Raw genomic sequence first — 26,210 nt, forward strand, 5'->3', positions numbered from 1 at the left:
AGCTGCAAAGATGAAATGAGATACTGAAAGGGGACAAAAGATTATATGCTCACATTTAGGAAATCTGATCAATTAGAAGTGATTAGATATTCTGATTCAGATTATGATTGATGTGTTGACTTTAGAAAATCGACTTTTGATTACATTCTTATTATGGCTGGAGGAGCTATATCATGGAAAAGTGTAAAGCAAAGTTCTAATTCAACATTCACCATTAAAGCTGAATTTATGGCTTGCTTTGAAGCATTAATGATTGCAAAATTTTATTTCAGGCCTTGGTATTGTCTCCTTAATATCCATGTCCTTGAAATTGTATTGTGATAATAGTGCAATCGTATCTTTCTGTAAGAATGACAAGTATTCAAAGGAGCTAAACACATGGAATTAAAGTTTCTCTTCATGAAAGATGAAGTTTGGGAACAAAGAATATCTATGAAATATATAAGCACACATCTTATAGTAGCTGATCCATTGACTAAGGCGTTACCGCCTAAGACATTTATGGAATAAGTTAACAGAATGGGTCTTGGGTATGAAAACGTCTAATCATTATGTTTCCATGTTGGTTCAGACACTTAAGTTATGGATATTTTGAATTCAATAAAGTTGTTTCTATTTTTCTTGCATAAACTTATTATTGATATGCATATATACGTTTTCAGTATTACTGCAGGAGGTCTTGAAATAAGACAATTATGGACGTTGTGTCACTTATAGATTATATTAGTGCGGTTATTGGTGATGTGGTACATGGAAGGAACTATGTCGATTGAATGATATACGCCCGCCATGACCCGCATTAGTAGTCTGTCTAATATAATACTTATGTTTGCCAATGATGAAAGTATTTATAAAGTCCAATATTATGCGCGCCTTATGTTTATTATGTCTATTTTACTGTGGCTCTGTCAAGTGTGACAAGTGGGAGAATCGAAAACTTTGTGTCCCACATGTTCACCAAGTGGGAGAATGTAAGTTTTATGTCTCACATATGTGACATGTGATAGAATCCTAAATAGAATTGGATTTTTAATACAATACATAAATTTGGTACAAGACACATTTTTCCCTAATTAGCTATCAATTTGCTATTAATATATATTTGAATGGGACGTTTCTTAGTATGTGATTAGTTGGCCATTTAATTGGCAAATTCAATTAGTAGTCGATCACCATAAATAGAATATTTGATTTCTATTAATAAGGAAAATATATGTGTATATATATAACTATTTGATTAGCATTATGTAGGCAATCAAATGAGAATATATATATGGGTGTGACCACAAAGATTGATTCATATTATTAGTCATTACCGATTTGACTATATATTTCATATGATTTGGATCAAATTAGTAAGTATATTAATGTAAAAGAATCGTCCATCTTATTATATAGCCACTTTGATGGAAAGGGCTATAATTTTTGATAATTAGGGTTTTGTCCTCTCTCTGTCTATAAATACAAGTGTGGTGATCCCATCAAATCACACACATTACAGAGAACACATAAACGAGGGAAAGAGAGAGAAACAAATCCTTAGAGTTGCGCCACTACACCAAAGTCCGAGGAAGTTCTCTCCGTCTCCCCCAATCGCTTCCGCTATGGATCATAAAGGTAAGTTTCTGATCCATTATGTTTATAGTTAATACGTGAAATACATGATGTTCAAAGATCTTGCTTCATTCATATTCAATTATGTATTCTTGAATATATTATGATAAATAATTTCCAACAGTACAAACTCATGTATCAAAACAAGGAGGGTGAATGGCACCAAGCAAGAGATGTACCATGGGAGTAAGTTCATTTTGATTTAAGAACTACTACTATAATGGAGCATTAATTAAAAAGAAGTATCCGTCTAGTGAGTTGCTTCTGCGATTCTGACTGAGTTTGTTCGTTGAGTCTTTTGTTGTTTATTTTTGTTTGAATGTAATGGGGTTGAGCGTGTTATAAGTTTCTTCATTGTCTGGTTCTTTTCCCATGTCGTAATTGTAGAACCAAATTAAACAGGGACTCTTGATTCCTATATAAGGCATGTAATGTAATCTCCTAAAGAGATCATAATGGAACAAGAAACCATTTCCCTAAACCTAATTTTCTGTAGCCTACCTTTGTCTATGCAGTTACATTTCATAATTGACTGGTCTAGCTTCTCATAATATTTAAAGAGAGAAAATTAAATAGTATTAATTAACTCTTTCGTTTTTCTTTGTAATGTAAAACGGAGTTTAAAGTACTAGGAGTAATATAAAAAAGGGGAACTATTTTATCATGAATTATCCTATTAATTTTTCCTCTAGCCATTTGAGGGTGTACTAGTTTGAAAATAAAAAATAAAAAATGGGCTTTCAATAAAAAAAAATACTCAAGTTAGTAGCCTAGTAATTGAGTTGTTGCTTTGTTAACTAAAATGTCCAAAGATCAACCCTCTTTGAGTGTATTTTTCCTCTTCTCAACCTTTCTTTCTTTATTTTATCAATTCATATTACTCCTACTTATTACCAAATCAAACCATTAAAATACATTATTAATCTATATTTTTATTAGTTTACATCTATAATTTTTAGTTAAATAATTTATAAAAAATATTTGATACATTTTATTTATTACTATAAAATATTTATTTTATGTGATCTTTATTGCATCTTATTATTTGTATATCAAAAATAAACATGTGAAATATTTATAGGGTCGGCATGTCTACTACTTTATCTATTTTTTATTTTAATTATTATATTATTTAATAATAGTATTAATTTTTTAAAATATTTGATTTTGCCCCCTCCATATTCGGGTTTGGATCCCCCAGATATAATAATTTTTTTATGGTGAGGATAAAACATAAGTTAGATTTCAACTTAAAAGTGGTGAGATCTATTATTGATGACCCATTCATGATCTAGACTAGTCTTATACCCTAGACACTTGCATCTCAAAGCTTAGACCAAGAAACACATGCACTCTTATAAACCTCCATTTCTTATTTCATTTCTTTGTATTCCTTCCAATCATCTATGACTTCCTCCATGATCACTACTCTCCTTCTCCTCCTCTTCCTCATCTCCGTCTCCGTCTCCGTCACCTCCACCACCCTCACCCATGAACTCCAACCCCCCACCGCACAACCCAATGTGCCCGTGACAAATCCAGTGGAGGGGACCGTGTGCGCAGACAAAACTGGATGCCCACCCGCAACCCCCATAAGCCCGCCCCCACCGGCCACATGTCCACCACCAACCCCCATAAGCCCACCCCCATTCCCCTGGCCGGAAACAAGCCCACCCCCACCGCCCTTTCCCTGCCCAGTCCCGAGCCCACCCCCGCCAATGGACAGATGCCCCATCGACATATTGAAGATGGGGGCATGCATAGACCTTTTAGGGGGAATGGTCCACATAGGGGTGGGCGACCCGGCCATACACAAGTGCTGCCCCATGATAGCCGGGCTCATTGAGATCGAGGCCGCAGTGTGTCTCTGCACTACGCTTAGGATTAAGGCTATGAACCTTAATCTTTATATGCCTCTCGCTCTGCACTTCCTCATCCACTGCGGCAAGACGCCTCCGCCCGGCTTCAATTGTTTCTTCTAAATTTAGGTCTGTTATCCGTTGAGTGTCACATTTTTCCTTTATCAGTCCGCCAATAATTATCTCATTTTACTTTTTACTATTTTTACAACTAAACTCTTGTTCCACTAACTCATTTTATTCACATTTTATTTTAAAATTAACATAAAATAGAATCCACCGTTCATTAATTTTTTTACTCATTGGATTTTGGGCTCTGATATTGTGTACGCCCTTTTTTTATTGTGCAGATTTGTAGGTGGATGTGTTGAAATTGGAATCGACGTGAGGGGAAGTGGAGTTATGAGATAAATTTTTAGTAATTGTTGCTGTCTTATAAATTTTGGCATTGCCAATCACCTAATTCTCAATGGGTGAAATTCTTTTACGTAATGGAGCAATAATGATGCATCATCAACTATGTATGTATTGAAATATTGAAAGATTGTAATATGTTTCTATGTATTGATTCATCAATAGGTGTGCCTTAATATAGGTCATATTACATTCATGTATGGTAGGGAATAATCTATTTCTAGACAATGTAATTGTGTATCAATCACCTATTAATTGATTATCAATCATTGTAACGACCCGCTAAGCCGATACTATTAGAATCGATATTATTGCTCGATTTTCTATATAAGTAACGTTTATGCGATTAAATCCGAGCTACGATAGATTGTCGTGGTTGATTGCTCGATTCATTCTCCGCAGCGTCGGTGCGACGAACTGAGAGAGAGAGACCGGCCGAGAGAGGGACGGAGCGTGCAGACCGGCGGACTTCCGGGAGGAGGGCGACAAAGCCGCCGGCTGTGCATGCATAGCGGCGGTGGCGGCGGAGCGGGAGAAAGATGGTGACGATAGCGGCGCGACGGTGAAGAGAGAAGAGAAGAGAGAGAGGGATAGGAGAGGGAGAGAGACGAGAGGGAGGAGAGGGACGCCGCCGTAGCGGCAGCGCTGGCAGGGCGGCGGATCGGCGACGAGAGAGAGGGGAGAGAAGGAGGCTGTGCATTTTGTGAAATAAGGGAGAAGATGATGGCTTAGTTATGTAGGGTTAGTTTTTTTTTCCTTTGGGCTAGAGTTTTAGGAATTGGGCTGTTTATTGGGCTAAGAAGAGGAGGGAATTAGAAATTATAATAATTCGAGCCCAATTCCTTCAAATTCATTGGAGGCTTCAATACATAGTATTTTGTAAGGCCCATTTCGAATTTTTTTTATTATTTTGGGCTTAAAATAAAATGGTTAAGTAAGCTAAAATAAATAGTGAAAGCTTTGGAAATTTCTTAATAATAATAATAATAATAATAATAATAATAATAATAATAATAGATTAGTTTAAAATTTTCTTTCTTATTTAATTAGATTAGTTTATAACTAAATTGGTATTTTTTCTATTGTGATATTTTAAAAAGGGTACGTTCGCAAGTAAAGTCGGAACGAAAGATTCAAGTTGAGGAAAGTAAGCGATCAAGGTGAGCTTTCTTATATTAAAATACAAATCATATTACATGAAAACTCGAACACATGTTCGTGATTTTTAAAGATATTGTCTTGCCATAAATGTTTTGTGTATGATGCCTATCTGTTTGGCTAAGGCCAAGCGAAATATGAATGATGATATATGTGAATCGATTCGATTTTGAGTCCTGGTAGGGTGGTGTCCCTACTTGGAACCTCTGACCGTGAATGGCAGAGAAGGTGACCGTGGAAGGTGGCCACCTTCCCGACACATGGAAACCTCTGACATGTTGGGCAGAGAATGTGACCGTGCGAGAACACCATCTCGACGGCACAATGTGATCAGATATGGCTAAGTACAGGAAAAAGGGCCCAATGTGAAAATTTTAGTAAGCTCGGGTCTTTTCAATAAAACCCCCGAGTGTTACTGTGATGATGGCTTGACAATATTTTCAAACGTATATGTGTAATTTTCGGCAATGTGTTCACTGAGTATTTTTTTGTACTCAGTGAACACATTCCATTACAACTCATCCTTATGCATATCATTCATTCACATGCATAAACTTGTCAAACGTCATATCATATCGTCATCCATTTCATGCATCTATCTCACATGCCTTCAACAAATAAAACATACCTCACTTTCATTGGTTGAGCGTGATGCTGTGGATGTTGAGCCTTCATGACACTTCAAGTCAATAAGGGTTCACTAACTTAGACTCAAAGTAAAAGAAGACTCTCGGACCAGAGCGAAAGAACAAAGCTCTGATACCACTATGTCACGACCGCCCATACAAGGGGTACCACAGACGCGATGATCGTGACCGACATGCATGGATAACAATTTAAAGGAACAACTTAATTAACTTAAAGAAAGAAAAACAACTTAGTTTAAGGAGTTTACGGTTATAAAATTTTTTTTGAGAAGACTTAAGGCAAAAATACTTGTAAAAAAAAAAGACAACGGAAAGAATTTGACTTAAGTAAAACAACTATTAATAACTAAAGCAAAACAACATTTAACTTAAATCTCGGAAAATACCATTTTAAAAAGGCAACGTAAATATTTGTTTAAAACTTACCACCACCATGCATGTTCAAACACAAAACACAAAGAAAAGATTAATGTCTTGAGACATAGTTCAAATTATAGCAGCGGAAAAATAAGGTTTAAGGAGAGTCAAGGATAACGCCTATGTATGGAGACACAACACATCCTAAGTACTTAAGCCAGCTCAACATCCACCGCAACATCCCGCTCAACCTGCACATAAGGAAAAATAATATGCTGGGCTGAGTACTTGTTGTACTCAATGGGCTCATGCCGAAAACATTTTAATAAGTTATGTCATCCATACCAGTGATCTCGAGTTTTATATAGTAAGAAATATCACGAGAAACATAAAAATTCAAGTCTGGCCAGACAATTTATCTCCCCACTTTTCACATCAATCCATCAATCACATCACAGTGCGACGAAAGTGTGGTCACACTATTCGCCCACGAGACCGGCCGACTTGCAAGGACGGCTCACGATCCCACCAGTGTACACAGCCTGATAGGGTTTACGGCCCTACTCAGACCCGAATTCGTTTCACAACACAGTCATATAGCCTAACGGAGTGAACTCATACGAACTAGGCATCAGGCACACAATCTCATAATAAAAACAATATGGCATGACATAACAGTTAAACCACCCTTATATCGCCACATAATAATTTTCGGAAAAAGTAAAGAGGTTTGAAAAGAAAGCCCACCTCGATCGCTTAGCAAATTCACAACCCAACTTATAGCAACTCTCGATCCTCGAGTTCACGAGTACACAACACCCTTGTCAACGATAACACAAGTCAGCCTTCCACAACAACATTTTACTATGCATGTCCTATCGTTTTCTCTCAAATTCCCCAACCCAACATACGTCACAAAGGTGTAAAGACACACGTAACACATTCCAACTTATCACAAGTGATTTCAACATTTAAACACGTTCCTTGGACATACGTGCATCATATAATACTTTTAAACTTGAAACTAGGTGTCATTTTAAAAAGGCAGAAAACTGGCAGAACTGCGCGACCGTTTTGTAAAAATCACTATAAATTCACCCGACTTCAAAAGAAGCTAAATTTTGGTCACAATACAGAGGACACATTCAAGTTCATCCATGAAAATTTTCACACTTAAATCACGTCATTTAGTCAGTCCTATCACATAATAAACTCTCTGGTCGAAACATAAAATTTCTGACAGCACTGCGTAGTTTATTTGAAAAATTCACCATAAATTCATCCAATGCCCAAAAAGGCTAAAAATGTAATACAACTCATAAGACACTTCAAATTTTCATATAGTTCAAGAATCACATCAATCGGAGGTCATTTGGTTAGTCAAACAGAAAACGAAACTTTCTGGTCGAGAACACACGTTTCTGGCCGAATTGCGCAGTCGACTTCAAACATTTTTCAAAAATTCATTTTTCCACAAAACGGGCTGTAATTTACAAGAGACACATAAAACACCTTGAAATTTACTCAGTAAAATTTTCATATCAAAATTCGGCCGTTTGATAGGTCAATTACTCATCAGAAGCTACTGGTCGAACATCACACATAACAGACACACAATTTCTAAATTAGGGTTTCCTTCTCAATCATCCAAACACCAATTCTCACGCTTATAACACACAATCATGCTTGATAAGACTCTCTTAAACATGTTTGCACATAAACTTACATCATTCACCAAAGATTCAAATCAAACTTCACACAATTCAATTGAAAACGCATATTTATCAAAGTTTCCAAGCAAACTCACTTTTCCCCCAGAATAAATTTGCGATCTACGATTCCTACACCCACTACATGCATGTAGGATTCAAGAACATGGTTCAAATGAAAAGAATGAGGAAAAGTGAAGCCAATATACCTTCTTTGACAAAACGAATCGGTAGAACCAAGAAACGATGTGATTCGTCGGAGATTCTTGAAAATAAACTTCAATGGATGCAAGAACAAGGATTGGATGGAGGATTTTTGGAGAGAAAGAGTGGAGAGGAGGGGAAAAAACGTGTGAGAGGGAGAGAGGGAGAGGGTGGACGAAAATTGTGAGGGAAATGGTGGCTGGGGTTTATTTTGGTGGTATTTATAGTCTAGGTTTAAGTCCATGAATTAATTAATTAATTAATTATGGAGGAATAAAATATAGGCTAATAAATAAAAATTCCACAATTATACAAGGCTTAATTTTCGAAAATTATGGCTGAATTTAAACAAGGAATTATTTGATATTTACTTGGAGAGAAATAAATCCGCAATTTAGGAAATAAAAACAATGAATATTCCATAAACAAGGGAACAAAATAAATTAAATCTCCAAGTAGGAAATATGAGGTAGGGGCCGAAAATATAAGGGAAGTTGTACAAGGGAATTATTTAAATCCACAATTAACTAGAATAGGATTTAAATTTGGTAATTTCTTTATAGGAAAAAGGCTCCCATAAAATAGATAACAAGTAAATAAATTCCCACAAGGAAAAATAAGGCATAGGGGGCGTGTGGCAATAGGTGAAGAATAAAAGAAAATATTCACATCCCCAATTAATTGAAAATAGGTATTAGAATGGTATTTAATTGAATAAAAAGGGAGTCCACAAAATAGGAAACAATAAATTTATCCTCCAAAATTTATTGGAGGGGCCGAAAATTACTAGGCTCAAATAGCCAAGGAAATATCCCCACTCTCTATTTATTTCGGGTGAAGAAATAAATTATAACATGATTTAATTGGGTTTAAATTCAAAAGAAGGGGGTCAATAATGCACCAATTAAATCAAAGGAAAAAGAATAATTCATTCTCCTATTTTTAAAATAGGAAATTTTCGAAACTCCCAAAGATAAAAGAATGGAGTTCGAATTTCATGTAGTGCAATTTAGGGATCTTTGGTTTGGATTTAATTTGGATAAATGTCCCAAAACAATTAATTAAATCCACGAAATGAAATATTATCTCAATAATTAGGGAGGGCCGAAACTTTCAATGAATTGACTCGAAAAAGGATAAATGCATGATCCTATCAATTATTTCCCCGCATTGGAAACAAATATAAAATCTCAAGCTCATCATTCCACATTAACCACGACAGTTTATTTCACGCAAAACACTTAATCACATAGAAACAAAAGTTTCATAATTCCAAGAATTCAAAAAAAATTCAAATAACATATAAGAAGAGTCACAAAAGTTTGGGATGTTACAGTAGCAAACCCCCCCTAGCACATGTACCTTGTGCTTTAACTCTTGTACATGTATACATACACATATTAGTATGTACGTGTGAGAGCAGTCGATAAACATACACATAATTGTCTTAGCTAGGCCTCAAACATAAACGAAACAATCACACCAACAGAATATGGATTTTGATTAGTCTTGTTATTGATATGACTTTATGGTTGATCTGGACACATGCTTTCCACCAGCCTCTATGCTGGCTAAGTCCTAAGAGCATCCAAAGTGGGACGGATGTCCCGGCAGATACCCCGACGGACTTCCCAAAAACACCTCCTATCACGTCATAAGGACATCCCACTGTACTGCCACGTCATAAGGACATCTCACTGCACAATGGCGGACATCCCCAAGGACTTCCCGACGGACATCCACAATAATAAAAATTCACAAATTCACCAAATTAAACAATTTACGGAATTAAAATTTCGACACGAATAAGGAGAAAATGCAACCACTTTATTTAAAACAAAAAACATACATAATTATTAAAAAATACATAGTTAAAAAAAATAACCTCAAGCTTCGACAAATGCGGCCCCCGTCTCACTCCTCATCGTCCCCGCCGCCAGTCCCGTCGTACCCGTGGCCGGTCCCGGCGTCACTCACGGGCAGGGATGACATCCCCAAATCGCGTCGCATACTGTCGATGACATCCTTCAGCATCAACTTATATAAGTGGTCAGTCGTTATATACCACTTCAGTAGTAGAGTCATTTCATTTTTTTTTAGTAAAAAGTAACATATTTTTCAACTCTTACTTTTCCCTCTCTCTTGCTCGCTTTATTATCTCTACTTTTTCCTCTCTCTTACTCTATCAGTATTTTTTATTTTAATTTATTACACACTTTTTCTTAATCTCTATGCCGGAAGAAATGCCTCCACTGCTATATTTTACACTGCCCTATCTATATATACACACATGCACTTGATTTATATTCACAATGGAACTCTCACTTTCAAACCGAAGTGGTGAGAGTGAGACGACTTGTCACTGCAATTGCAAGAGCCCTTGTACAACCGGTATGTATATATGTCTATTTTTCATTGATTTCTCCATTTTCTTTTTATTTATATTTATTTTTGGTGTTTGGACTACTAAGGACGGATATGTGGATGGTTGGCCGCCGGTGAGGTCGTGGAGGAAGCTGCGCCGCCGTGTATGGGCCGCTAATTATGTAAACATTGGCCGCGGGAGGGCGGCGAATTCGTTGTACGTCAAAGTGAAAATGGAAGGAGTTGGGATCACAAGGAAGATTGATTTAAGCTTCTATCGCTCCCATAGCACGCTTGCTAACAAACTCATTGCCTAATTTGGAAAATGTAACAATTTTTCCTACTAAATTCTTCTTTTTTAATTTTACTGTTGATATTGAATCAAACATGCATGATGCATGCATGGCTACTTGAAAAATACTAACAATTACGAATTAGCACTTATTTAATTCACCTAATTATCACATAGTATCTTATCACATTAGCTTTGATTCAAGAGGATATATAGTTAAATCAAAAGAAAATTGTGTTTGTCGAAACAAATTAAAATGTATGCAAAGTAAATTAAAAGAGGATTGTTGTGGGTGTTCATTAAAATTGTTGTTGCAGGTGAAGAAAATGTGACGTACATGTAACTTTTATGTCTCACATATGTGACATGTGATAGAATCCTAAATAGAATTGGATTTTTAATATAATACATAAATTTGGTACAAGACACATTTTTCCCTAATTAGCTATCAATTAGCTATTAATATATATTTGAATGGGACGTTTCATAGTATGTGATTAGTTAGCCATTTAATTGGCAAAATCAATTAGTAGTCGATCACCATAAATAGAATATTTGATTTCTATTAATAAGGAAAATATACGTGTATATATATAACTATTTGATTAGCATTATGTAGGCAATAAAATGAGAATATATATATGGGTGTGACCACAAAGATTGATTCATATTATTAGTCATTACCGATTTGACTATATATTTCATATGATTTGGATCAAATTAGTAAGTATATTAATGTAAAAGAATCGTCCATCTTATTATATAGCCACTTTGATGGAAAGGGCTATGATTTTTGATAATTAGGGTTTTGTCTTCTCTCTGTCTATAAATACAAGTGTGGTGATCCCATCAAATCACACATATTACAGAGAACACATAAACGAGTGAAAGAGAGAGAAACAAATCCTTGGAGTTGCGCCACTACACCAAAGTCCGAGGAAGTTCTCTCCCTCTCCCCCAATCGCTTCCGCTATGGATCATAAAAGTAAGTTTCTGATCCATTATGTTTATGGTTAATACGTGAAATGCATGATGTTCAAAGATCTTGCTTTATACATATTCAATTATGTATTCTTGAATATATTATGATAAATAATTTCCAACATGTATACTCTAAGAACTGCAGTGTATATATTGAACTTTGGACAGGTAGGAAACCCAGTTTACAGCACCTTCATGTTTGGGGTTGTCCAGCTGAAGCTAGAGTATACTCCCCGCAAGAAAAGAAATTGGATTTTAGAACAATTAGTGGTTACTTTATTGGTTACCCAGAAAAATCCAAAGGGTATAGGTTTTATTGTCCTGATCATAGCATGAGAATTGTTGAAACTGGAAATGCAAGATTCTTTGAGAATGGTGAGATCAGTGGGAGTACTAACACTTGTAATGCGGTCCTTAGTGAAATAAGGGTAGAATTCCCTCTTCCCTTAATTCCTCAAGAATCAAGTGTGCCAAATATTGTTGAACAACCTAACAATAATGAACACTTGAATGACCAACCACTTAATGATTATGCCGAAGTCATTGAAACAGATGTGGTAGAGCTACCTCCAGAAGTGTCACGACCGCACTTCCTAAGGATAGAAAGTACGGTGGGTCGCGACTAATGAGGGAATTAAGAAGCGGGGAAGAAAGGGGAATCAATCAAGGGGGTACGACATGTAGATCAAAAGACAAAACTTTATTATCAAATTATAGTCTGAGATCACGAAGCAACATAGTTCGTAGGAAAAAAAAATAGTCCAACAGATTACAGAAAACATAGGAGTTTTACAACTTGGCATAGCAGAAGCATTTGAGAGTTAGCTACTACTATGTATGAAGACACAATAGCAACCGGATCATTTATTGAATACTGTCTCTGTCCAATGCTCAACATCTTCCGTCCCCCATCCACGCTCAACCTGCACATAGGGAAAACATATGCAGGGGCTGAGTACTTGATGCACTCAGTGAACTCATGCCCGAAATACATTTTATCGATATAGATATGTCAAGCCATCATTGAGTGAAACTCGGGTTTTACTTTAAAAGGCCGAGAAACACTAAATCATTCCTTAAATAAAATAGTGCCTGCGCAGGCAAACATCATCATCATCCTCCATCATGTACCATATCTGAACCATCATGTGAAACGAGAATGTGGCCACAAACTCGATCACTGGACCGGCAGACCACAAAGGACGGCTCACGATCCCCATCAGTGCACTAGCCTGAGTAGGGACTCACTCCCTAGTCAGACCCGGATTCGTTAACCATCGAAGTCTAGTAGGACATTATCCTAGTAGACAATCAGATATGCAATTCCAAAACATAAAATACGGCATGACATAACATTTAAACCACTCTTATCTCACCATATAAATATCATTTCAAATAAAAGAGTTTAAGTAATAAAGCCCACCTCAATAGCTTAGAGTTTTCCTTAAGTAGCTTCTCGTTCCGACTTTAGCGAGCGTGCGAACCACCTTTTCGGAAAATACATAAAGTACTCATCAATCTCGGTAACAAAGACATTTTAGAATGCATGCACTCTAATTAAAATCTTCTAATTCATTTTCTCGGTTTTCGTGCATTTTTTATTATTCGGCGGCCGCCCAAGGCGTTGCTTGCGACGCCGGCCGGCCGCTTACGCTCGTTCTTTCCTCCGTTGGCTCCTCGTATTTTCCATGACGTCGAAAATAAATTTCTTAAAATTTATTTAAGCGCATAATTAAATTATCGCAACTATTTCTCTTCGAAATTATTTTATTTCGGACTTGAGATATAATTATTCAGGCCTCAAAATATTTCGGAATTAATTAAATAATTCGTAACAAATAATTTATCGGCCCAAGGATTTAATTAATATACTTCCACTTAATATAATAAGCCCCATAGAAAAAAATAAAAGAGGGCCCAACTTTGAAACAAACTCCAATTAAGTTATAAGGCCCAAATCTTTTTTTTTTTAAAACAAAAGTGGCCCAAACTTCTTTCCTTTCCCACCATACCCCACGTCTCTCTCTCTCTCTCTTCCTCCTTTCCTTCTTTCTCTTTTCTTTCTCTTCTTCTCTAACTCTCGATGAAAATGCAGTCGACGAAAGAAAACAGAAGCTCCCTCTCAAATCTCGTCGCCTCTCCGTCGCGTTCTCCTTCTTCACGACGTCACACGCCGTCGGAGTGAGGAGGTCCAGCCGTCGCCACGCTGTCGCTGCTGCTCCCGTGTGGTCGCCGGCCGCCGCTGCTGCTCGCCGGAGTCGCCATCCCTGCTGCTCGCCGGGAGGCGCTGCTGTTGGTGGCCGTCGCTCACTAGAGTCGCCGGACAGAACCGCTGCTGTCGCAGAGAGGTCCAGCTGTCGGAGCAGCCACCCCCTGCTGTCGCCGCCGCCCCTAACCGACACCGCGCAGCCCCGAACAACTCCGAACAACCCCGAAACGTCCCGAAAGCTAAGTTCTCATACTCAAATTATGTTCTTTTCGCATTCGATTAACTACGGCGATGTTCGATTAGTTTTAATTAGTTTTAATTGTTGAATTCCTTGTTTGGTTTATGCGATGCAAATGTTATGAACAAAAGCTAAAGTTCATGATTCAGAAAAAAAAAAGGGAAGAAATTATACCTTCCGACGTAAACTTGGGTGTTGGAACAAAATGGAAGCCACTTTTTCTTCCTCCTCTTCTCTCGGCTCTCTCTCGGTTATCTCTCTCTCAAAATCCTTTTTTTTCTTTCTTGAAGTGTTGAAGTAGAAGAGTAGTGGAAGATAAATAAGTTTTAATCTTGGGTGACTCTTGATTTTTGTAGAGTTAATTGAAAGAGATGGAAGGTGAAGAAGGTGGAAATGGAGGTCTCCACTTGGATGAAACCGTCGACCATGAAGAGAAGAAGGAGGAGAAAGGTTCTTGGGCTTGCTCCCATTTGGAAAGGAATTGGGCTCCCATTTGATTTAATTGATTTTGGGCTTATTTAGTTGCAAAACCCAATTTGTATAATTATTTAATTGTTAGGCTTTCTGATTGCTATGGCCCAAGGCCATTTTATGTAAACATTTGGACTCCCATTTTAATTTGAGAAGCCTATATATATATATATATATATATATATATATATATATATATATATATATATATATATATATATATATATATATATATATATATATATTTACATTCTCGCATTTCTTTCAATAATTAAAATTCGCGGAAACTTTAATTAATTCGTTATCTTATCTTCACAACGATTAAAATCGTCCAACACAACCACTTATATTTGGTGTTGTTCCAAATATAAATTCCTCGAGTGTTCCTCGATTTATGCACGCCAAGCACTATAAAAAGTACGGGCGTTACAAGAAGTGTCACTAAGGCGTTCTCAACGAGAACGAAGATCGACCATTTCTGATGACTATTTGGTTTACCTCCAAGAATCTGAATGTGATATAGGAATACGCAACGATCCAGTTTCATATTCACCATTAAAGGTCATAATTCTAATGAATGGGTTGATGCCATGATAGAAGAGTTGAAATCTATGGATTTTAATGAAGTCTGGGACCTTGTTGCATTGCCTGATGGACACAAGTGCATTGGGTGTAAATGGGTCTTCAAGACCAAATTCAACATGAACGGTTTAATCGAACGATTTAAAGCCAGACTTGTTGCCAAAGGTTACACTCAGAAAGATGGTGTTGATTATAAAGAGACATTCTCTCCTGTATCAAAGAAGGACTCACTTAGAATTATTTTGGCACTTGTAGCCCATTTTGACTTGGAACTACATCAAATGGATGTGAAAACTGCTTTTCTGAATGGTGATTTGGAAGAAAAAGTCTACATGAAACGACTTGAAGACTTCATTAAGAAATGGAATGAAAATTTAGTCTGCAAACTTAAGACATCAATTTATGGACTGAAACAAGATTCTCGACAATGGTATTTTAAATTCCATGACACTATTACTGCTTTTGGTTTTAAAGAAAACACTGTTGATCGGTGCATATACCTCAAGGTTAGTGGGAGCAAGTTCATATTTTTGGTTCTCTATGTTGATGATATATTGCTTGCTAGTAGTGACATTGGATTACTACATGACACTAAAATTATTTCTCTAAAAATTCCAACATAAAAGATATGTGTGAGACATCCTACGTCATAGGGATAGAAATATCTCGTGACCAATCACGTGGACTTTTGGATTGTCTCAGAAAAACTATATAGATTGAATTTAGAGAGATATAGGATGAGTGCATGTTCTCCAAGTGTTGTTCCAATTCATAAAGGTGACAAATTCAGTTTGAATCAATGTCCAAATACTGAATTAGAACGTAACGAGATGAAAAATATTTTTTATGCATCTATCGTGGGAAGTTTGATGTATGCTCAAGTCTGTACTACCAGACATTAGCTTTGCACTTGAAATGCTAGGTCGTTACCAAAGTAACCCTGACATTGAACACTGGAGAGCTGCAAAGATGAAATGAGATACTGAAAGGGGACAAAAGATTATATGCTCACATTTAGGAAATCTGATCAATTAGAAGTGATTAGATATTCTGATTCAGATTATGATTGATGTGTTGACTTTAGAAAATCGACTTTTGATTACATTCTTATTATGGCTGGAGGAGCTATATCATGGAAAAGTGTAAAGCAAAGTTCTAATTCAACATTCACCATTAAAGCTGAATTTATGGCTTGCTTTGAAGCATTAATGATTGCAAAATTTTATTTCAGGCCTTGGTATTGTCTCCTCAATATCCATGTCCTTGAAATTGTATTGTGATAATAGTGCAATCGTATCTTTCTGTAAGAATGACAAGTATTCAAAGGAGCTAAACACATGGAATTAAAGTTTCTCTTCGTGAAAGATGAAGTTTGGGAACAAAGAATATCTATGAAATATATAAGCACACATCTTATAGTAGCTGATCCATTGACTAAGGCGTTACCGTCTAAGACATTTATGGAATAAGTTAACAGAATGGGTCTTGGGTATGAAAACGTCTAATCATTATGTTTCCATGTTGGTTCAGACACTTAAGTTATGGATATTTTGAATTCAATAAAGTTGTTTCTATTTTTCTTGCATAAACTTATTATTGATATGCATATATACGTTTTCAGTATTACTGCAGGAGGTCTTGAAATAAGACAATTATGGACGTCGTGTCACTTATAGATTATATTAGTGCGGTTATTGGTGATGTGGTACATGGAAGGAACTATGTCGAATGAATGATATACGCCCGCCATGACCCGCATTAGTAGTCTGTCTAATATTATACTTATGTTTGCCAATGATGAAAGTATTTATAAAGTCCAATATTATGCGCGCCTTATGTTTATTATGTCTATTTTACTGTGGCTCTGTCAAGTGTGACAAGTGGGAGAATCGAAAACTTTATGTCCCACATGTTCGCCAAGTGGGAGAATGTAAGTTTTATGTCTCACATATGTGACATGTGATAGAATCCTAAATAGAATTGGATTTTTAATATCATACATAAATTTGGTACAAGACACATTTTTCCCTAATTAGCTATCAATTAGCTATTAATATATATTTGAATGGGTCGTTTCTTAGTATGTGATTAGTTAGCCATTTAATTGGCAAATTCAATTAGTAGTCGATCACCATAAATAGAATATTTGATTTCTATTAATAAGGAAAATATAAGTGTATATATATAACTATTTGATTAGCATTATGTAGGCAATCAAATGAGAATATATATATGGGTGTGACCACAAAGATTGATTCATATTATTAGTCATTACCGATTTGACTATATATTTCATATGATTTGGATCAAATTAGTAAGTATATTAATGTAAAAGAATCGTCCATCTTATTATATAGCCACTTTGATGGAAAGGGCTATAATTTTTTATAATTAGGGTTTTATCCTCTCTCTGTCTATAAATACAAGTGTGGTGATCCCATAAAATCACACACATTACAGAGAACACATAAACGAGGGAAAGAGAGAGAAACAAATCGTTGGAGTTGCGCCACTACACCAAAGTCCGAGGAAGTTCTCTCCGTCTCCCCCAATCGCTTCCGCTATGGATCATAAAGGTAAGTTTCTGATCCATTATGTTTATAGTTAATACGTGAAATACATGATGTTCAAAGATCTTGCTTTATTCATATTCAATTATGTATTCTTGAATATATTATGATAAATAATTTCCAACAGTACAAACTCATGTATCAAAACAAGGAGGGTGAATGGCACCAAGCAAGAGATGTACCATGGGAGTAAGTTCATTTTGATTTAAGAACTACTACTATAATGGAGCATTAATTAAAAAGAAGTATCCGTCTAGTGAGTTGCTTCTGCGATTCTGACTGAGTTTGTTCGTTGAGTCTTTTGTTGTTTATTTTTGTTTGAATGTAATGGGGTTGAGCGTGTTATAAGTTTCTTCATTGTCTGGTTCTTTTCCCATGTCGTAATTGTAGAACCAAATTAAACAGGGACTCTTGATTCCTATATAAGGCATGTAATGTAATCTCCTAAAGAGATCATAATGGAACAAGAAACCATTTCCCTAAACCTAATTTTCTGTAGCCTACCTTTGTCTATGCAGTTACATTTCATAATTGACTGGTCTAGCTTCTCATAATATTTAAAGAGAGAAAATTAAATAGTATTAATTAACTCTTTCGTTTTTCTTTGTAATGTAAAACGGAGTTTAAAGTACTAGGAGTAATATAAAAAAGGGGAACTATTTTATCATGAATTATCCTATTAATTTTTCCTCTAGCCATTTGAGGGTGTACTAGTTTGAAAATAAAAAATAAAAAATGGGCTTTCAATAAAAAAAAAATACTCAAGTTAGTAGCCTAGTAATTGAGTTGTTGCTTTGTTAACTAAAATGTCCAAAGATCAACCCTCTTTGAGTGTATTTTTCCTCTTCTCAACCTTTCTTTCTTTATTTTATCAATTCATATTACTCCTACTTATTACCAAATCAAACCATTAAAATACATTATTAATCTATATTTTTATTAGTTTACATCTATAATTTTTAGTTAAATAATTTATAAAAAATATTTGATACATTTTATTTATTACTATAAAATATTTATTTTATGTGACCTTTATTGCATCTTATTATTTGTATATCAAAAATAAACATGTGAAATATTTATAGGGTCGGCATGTCTACTACTTTATCTATTTTTTATTTTAATTATTATATTATTTAATAATAGTATTAATTTTTTAAAATATTTGATTTTGCCCCCTCCATATTCGGGTTTGGATCCCCCAGATATAATAATTTTTTTATGGTGAGGATAAAACATAAGTTAGATTTCAACTTAAAAGTGGTGAGATCTATTATTGATGACCCATTCATGATCTAGACTAGTCTTATACCCTAGACACTTGCGTCTCAAAGCTTAGACCAAGAAACACATGCACTCTTATAAACCTCCATTTCTTATTTCATTTCTTTGTATTCCTTCCAATCATCTATGACTTCCTCCATGATCACTACTCTCCTTCTCCTCCTCTTCCTCATCTCCGTCTCCGTCTCCGTCACCTCCACCACCCTCACCCATGAACTCCAACCCCCCACCGCACAACCCAATGTGCCCGTGACAAATCCAGTGGAGGGGACCGTGTGCGCAGACAAAACTGGATGCCCACCCGCAACCCCGATAAGCCCGCCCCCACCGGCCACATGTCCACCACCAACCCCCATAAGCCCGCCCCCATTCCCCTGGCCGGAAACAAGCCCACCCCCACCGCCCTTTCCCTGCCCAGTCCCGAGCCCAGCCCCGCCAACGGACAGATGCCCCATCGACATATTGAAGATGGGGGCATGCATAGACCTTTTAGGGGGAATGGTCCACATAGGGGTGGGCGATCCGGCCATACACAAGTGCTGCCCCATGATAGCCGGGCTCATTGAGATCGAGGCCGCAGTGTGTCTCTGCACTACGCTTAGGATTAAGGCTATGAACCTTAATCTTTCTATGCCTCTCGCTCTGCACTTCCTCATCCACTGCGGCAAGATGCCTCCGCCCGGCTACAATTGTTTCTTCTAAATTTAGGTCTGTTACCCGTTGAGTGTCACATTTTTCCTTTATCAGTCCGCCAATAATTATCTCATTTTACTTTTTACTATTTTTACAACTAAACTCTTATTCCACTAACTCATTTTATTCACATTTTATTTTAAAATTAACATAAAATAGAATCCACAGTTCATTAATTTTTTTATTCATTGGATTTTGGGCTCTGATATTGTGTACGCCCTTTTTTTATTGTGCAGATTTGTAGGTGGATGTGTTGAAATTGGAATCGACGTGAGGGGAAGTGGAGTTATGAGATAAATTTTTAGTAATTGTTGCTGTCTTATAAATTTTGGGGGTGAAATTCTTTTAAGTAATGGAGCAATAATGATGCATCATCAACTATGTATGTATTGAAATATTGAAAGATTGTAATATGTTTCTATGTATTGATTCATCAATAGGTGTGCCTTAATATAGGTCATATTACATTCATGTATGGTAGGGAATAATCTATTTCTAGACAATGTAATTGTGTATCAATCACCTATTAATTGATTATCAATCATTGTAACGACCCGCTAAGCCGATACTATTAGAATCGATATTATTGCTCAATTTTCTATATAAGTAACGTTTATGCGATTAAATCCGAGCTACGATAGATTGTCGTGGTTGTTTGTTTTGACAATAGGGAAGTGAAAAGAAAACGTATATATATATATAGGGTTTTGATCTATGCAAAACTGGATTTAAATACAGAAACGCAGAACAATATCATAATTAGGGCATTTTTAGGTCATAATTAGGTAATTTGTAGGTCATGCTAACAAAGCATGACCTAAAACGATCTTAGTATAACATTAAATCAAAATATTATAATATGACCTAAAATTGCTTAATTATGACCTTCCGTGTTTTTGGTTAATTATTGACCATTAGATCATCTAATCCTAGGGCCAAGATTTGGTCTGCATTTCTGGATTTAAACACATACTTATTTTGATCATCTCCCTATATATATATATATATATATATATTTTATACCTATAAGAATGTAATAAATTTAAATAAATGAATAAATAATAAGATCCCAAAATTTAATGTCCGACACATCCAACGAAGTCAAACGAAAATTTCATCTATACATTGTATGTCTTAAGAAGACGGACACTTCAACGTGGACGGCCACGAACTTGAGCCGATCATACCTACACCAAATTAAATAAACCAGTAAATAATTAAATTAAAATATATATATATAATAAATAAATAATAACAATTTTTTTTATAAACAAAAAGGAAGGCAGATTCAGAGGCTCGACAAAGCATTTAATGTGGCAACCAAAATTTTCTAAAAGAACAATCATTCTTCTCACAGATGAAGATTGAGATAATATTTTGATAGGCCACTTGCTGTCATCTTTAGTATACTACATATACAGCCAAAGTATTCATTCACCTTTCCCCCATCATCATCACACAATCCATCTGCACACACCAACCCACATTCACAAAAAAAAAAGAGAGAGAGTACAAAATAAGTACAAGGGAGATTAGATAAAGGAGTACGAGGGAGATTGCACCACTCAAACACTACAGAACACTTTACTTTCCACATCAACAAGGTAAACAACAAACTTTTCCTTTCTTTCATACATTTACAAGCCTGCATATAAGTTGAAATTTGGAATCTGCCACCCCCAACAAGTTACAAACGTACTGTATTTCACTACTTGTTCATCCACATAGCAAGACATACACATAGTGCACCAAAATCAGTAGATAGAAACCAATTAGAATCCTACTGCCTTTAATAACTAGAATGAAGGACAAACACTTATCCCTATGAATCTTGAATCTGCCGGGTTTCGGCAGCAAGCTCGGCACTCCGTCGCCGACAATTGATGACTAATACCCCGAAAGCCACTACTTTCATTTTCGTTAAAAATCTGGAAATTATTTTTATGTAATCAACAAAGTTTATCATCAAAGAAAAAAAGATATAAAAAAATATATATATCTTCATAATAATGAAAAGAGAGGTGGAACGAATCACCCTACCTGTCGAGAAACGGCGTCAGCGGATGGGGGAAGATTCTGGGCGACGACGGCGGGGCGGACTCGTGACGGCGGCAGATCCGCAGCGTCGGTGCGACGAACCGAGAGAGAGACCGGCCGAGAGAGGGACGGAGCATGCAGACCGGCGGACTTCCGGGAGGAGGGCGACAAAGCCGTCGGCTGTGCATGCACAGCGGCGGTGGCGGCGGAGCGGGAGAAAGATGGTGACGATGGCGGCGCGACGATGAAGAGAGAAGAGAAGAGAGAGAGGGATAGGAGAGGGAGAGAGACGAGAGGGAGGAGAGGGACGCCGTCGTAGCGGCGGCGCTGGCAGGGCGGCGGATCGGCGACGAGAGAGAGGGGAGAGAAGGAGGCTGTGCATTTTGTGAAATGAGGGAGAAGATGATGGCTTAGTTATGTAGGGTTAGTTTTTTTTTTCCTTTGGGCTAGAGTTTTAGGAATTGGGCTGTTTATTGGGCTAAGAAGAGGAGGGAATTAGAAATTATAATAATTCGAGCCCAATTCCTTCAAATTCATTGGAGGCTTCAATACATAGTATTTTGTAAGGCCTATTTCGAAATTTTTTTTATTATTTTGGGCTTAAGAATAAAATGGTTAAGTAAGCTAAAATAAATAGTGTAAGCTTTGGAAATTTGTTAATAATAATAATAATAATAATAATAATAATAATAATAATAATAATAGATTAGTTTAAACTTTGAGTTTTCTTTCTTATTTAATTAGATTAGTTTATAACTAAATTGGTATTTTTCCTATTGTGATATTTTAAAAAGGGTACGTTCGCAAGTAAAATCGGAACGAAAGATTCAAGTTGAGGAAAGTAAGCGATCAAGGTGAGCTTTCTTATATTAAAATACAAATCGTATTATATGAAAACTCGAACACATGTTCGTGATTTTTAAAGATGTTGTCTTGCCATAAATGTTTTGTGTATGATGCCTATCTGTTTGGCTAAGGCCAAGCGAAATATGAATGATGATATATGTGAATCGATTCGAATTTTAGTCCTGGTAGGGTGGTGTCCCTACTTGGAACCTCTGACCGTGAACGGCAGAGAAGGTGACCGTGGAAGGTGGCCACCTTCCCGACACATGGAAACCTCTGACATGATGGGCAGAGAAGGTGACCGTGCGAGAACACCATCTCGACGGCACAATGTGATCAGATATGGCTAAGTACAGGAAAAAGGGCCCAATGTGAATATTTTAGTAAGATCGGGTATTTTCAATAAAACCCCCGAGTGTTACTGTGATGATGGCTTGACAATATTTTCAAATGTATATGTGTAATTTTCGGCAATGTGTTCACTGAGTATTTTTTTTGTACTCAGTGAACACATTCCATTACAACTCATCCTTATGCATATCATTCATTCACATGCATAAACTTGTCAAACGTCATATCATATCGTCATCCATTTCATGCATCTATCTCACATGCCTTCAACAAATAAAACATACCTCACTTTCATTGGTTGAGCGTGATGCTGTGGATGTTGAGCCTTCATGACACTTCTAGTCAATAAGGGTTCACTAACTTAGACTCAAAGTAAAAGAAGACTCTCGGACCAGAGCGAAAGAACAAAGCTCTGATACCACTCTGTCACGACCGCCCATACAAGGGGTACCACAGACGCGGCGATCTTGACCGACATGCATGGATAACAATTTAAAGGAACAACTTAATTAACTTAAAGAAAGAAAAATAACTTAGTTAAAGGAGTTTACGGTTATAAAAATTTTCTTGAGAAGACTTAAGGCAAAAATACTTGTAAAAAAAAAAGACAACGGAAAGAATTTGACTTAAGTAAAACAACAATTAATAACTAAAGCAAAACAACATTTAACTTAAATCTCGGAGAATACCATTTTAAAAAGGCAACGTAAATATTTGTTTAAAACCTACCACCACCATGCATGTTCAAACACAAAACATAAAGAAAAGATTAAGGTCTTGAGACATAGTTCAAATTATAGCAGCGGAAAAATAAGGTTTAAGGAGAGTCAAGGATAACGCCTATGTATGGAGACACAACGCATCCTAAGTAATTAAGCCAGCTCAACATCCACCGCAACATCCCGCTCAACCTGCACATAAGGAAAAATAATATGCAGGGCTGAGTACTTGTTGTACTCAATGAGCTCATGCCGAAAACATTTTAATAAGTTATGTCATCCATACCAGTGATCTCGAGTTTTATATAGTAAGAAATATCACGAGAAACACAAAAATTCAAGTATGGCCAGACAATTTATCTCCCCACTTTTCACATCAATCCATCAATCACATCACAGTGCGACGAAAGTGTGGCCACACTATTCGCCCACGAGACCGGCCGACTTGCAAGGACGGCTCACGATCCCACCAGTGTACACAACCTGATAGGGTTTACGGCACTACTCTGACCCGAATTCGTTTCACAACACAACCATATAGCCTAACGGAGTGAACTCATACGAACTAGGCATCAGGCACACAATCTCATAATAAAAATAACATGGCATGTCATAACAGTTAAACCACCCTTATATCGCCACATAATAATTTTCGGAAAAGTAAAGAGGTTTGAAAAGAAAGCCCACCTCGATTGCTTAACAAATTCACAACCCAACTTATAGCAACTCTCGATCCTCGAGTTCATGAGTACACAACACCCTTGTCAACGACAACACAAGTCAGCCTTCCACAACAATATTTTACTATGCATGTCCTATCGTTTTCTCTCAAATTCCCCAACCCAACATACGTCACAAAGGTGTAAAGACACACATAACGCATTCCAACTTATCACAAGTGATTTCAACATTTAAACACGTTCCTTGGACATACGTGCATCATATAATACTTTTAAACTTGAAACTAGGTGTCATTTTAACAAGGCAGAAAACTGGCAGAACTGCGCGACCGTTTTGTAAAACTCACTATAAATTCACCCGACCTCAAAAGAAGCTAAATTTTAATCACAATACAGAGGACACATTCAAGTTCATTCATGAAAATTTTCACACTGAAATCACGTCATTTAGTCAGTCCTATCACATAATAAACTCTCTGGTCGGAACATAAAATTTCTGACAGAACTGCGTAGTTTATTTGAAAAATTCACCATAAATTCATCCAATGTCCAAAAAGGCTAAATATTTAATACAACTCAGAAGACACTTCAAAGTTTCATATAGTTCAAGAATCACATCAATCGGAGGTCATTTGGTCAGTCAAACAGAAAACGAAACTTTCTGGTCGAGAACACACGTTTCTGGCCGAATTGCGCAGTCGACTTCAAACATTTTTCAAAAATTCATTTTTCCACAAAACGGGCGGAAATTTTTACGAGACACAGAAATCACCTTGAAATTTACTCAGTAAAATTTTCATATCAAAATTCGGCCGTTTGATAGGTCAATTACTCATCAGAAGCTACTGGTCGAACATCACAGATAACAGACACACAATTTCTAAATTAGGGTTTCCTTCTCAATCATCCAAACACCAATTCTCATGCTTATAACACACAATCATGCTTTATAAGACTCTTTTAAACATGTTTGCACATAAACTTACATCATTCACCAAAGATTCAAATCAAACTTCATACAAATCAATTGAAAACGCATATTTATCAAAGTTTTCAAGCAAACTCACTTTTCCCCCGAATAAATTTGCGATCTACGATTCCTACACCCACTACATGCATGTAGGATTCAAGAACATGGTTCAAATGAAAAGAATGAGGAAAAGTGAAGCCAATATACCTTCTTTGACAAAACGAATCGGTAGAACCAAGAAACGATGTGATTCGTCGAAGATTCTTGAAAATAAACTTCAATGGATGCAAGAACAAGGATTGGATGGAGGATTTTTTGAGAGAAAGAGTGGAGAGGAGGGGAAAAACGTGTGAGAGGGAGAGAGGGAGAGGGTGGACGAAAATTGTGAGGGAAATGGTGGCTAGGGTTTATTTTGGTGGTATTTATAGTCTAGGTTTAAGTCCATGAATTAATTAATTAATTAATTGTGGAGGAATAAAATATAGTCTAATAAATAAAAATTCCACAATTATACAAGGCTTAATTTTCGAAAATTATGGCTGAATTTAAACAAGGAATTATTTGATATTTACTTGGAGAGAAATAAATCCGCAATTTAGGAAATAAAAACAATGAATATTCCATAAACAAGGGAACAAAATAAATTAAATCTCCAAGTAGGAAATATGAGGTAGGGGCCGAAAATATAAGGGAAGTTGTACAAGGGAATTATTTAAATCCTCAATTAACTAGAATAGGATTTAAATTTGGTAATTTCTTTATAACAAAAAGGCTCCCATAAAATAGATAACAAGTAAATAAATTCCCACAAGGAAAAATAAGGCATAGGGGGCGTGTGGCAATAGATGAAGAATAAAAGAAAATATTCACATCCCCAATTAATTGAACATAGGTATTAGAATGATATTTAATTGAATAAAAAGGGAGTCCACAAAATAGGAAACAATAAATTTATCCTCCA

General features: G+C 36.3%; 1 long non-coding RNA gene across 1 annotated transcript; it reads right to left on the reverse strand.

The window, feature by feature from the left end:
• Positions 1–20,680: 20,680 nt before the first annotated feature.
• LOC121790655 lies at positions 20,681–22,607 on the reverse strand. Its single transcript, XR_006048368.1, has 2 exons — positions 21,687–22,607; positions 20,681–20,833 (listed from the first exon to the last, which is right to left on the reverse strand). It is a non-coding gene; the product is annotated as an uncharacterized LOC121790655 (long non-coding RNA).
• Positions 22,608–26,210: the final 3,603 nt, after the last annotated feature.

Source organism: Salvia splendens, unplaced genomic scaffold, assembly GCF_004379255.2.
Source record: "Salvia splendens isolate huo1 unplaced genomic scaffold, SspV2 ctg571, whole genome shotgun sequence".
NCBI classification, from domain to species: domain Eukaryota; kingdom Viridiplantae; phylum Streptophyta; class Magnoliopsida; order Lamiales; family Lamiaceae; genus Salvia; species Salvia splendens.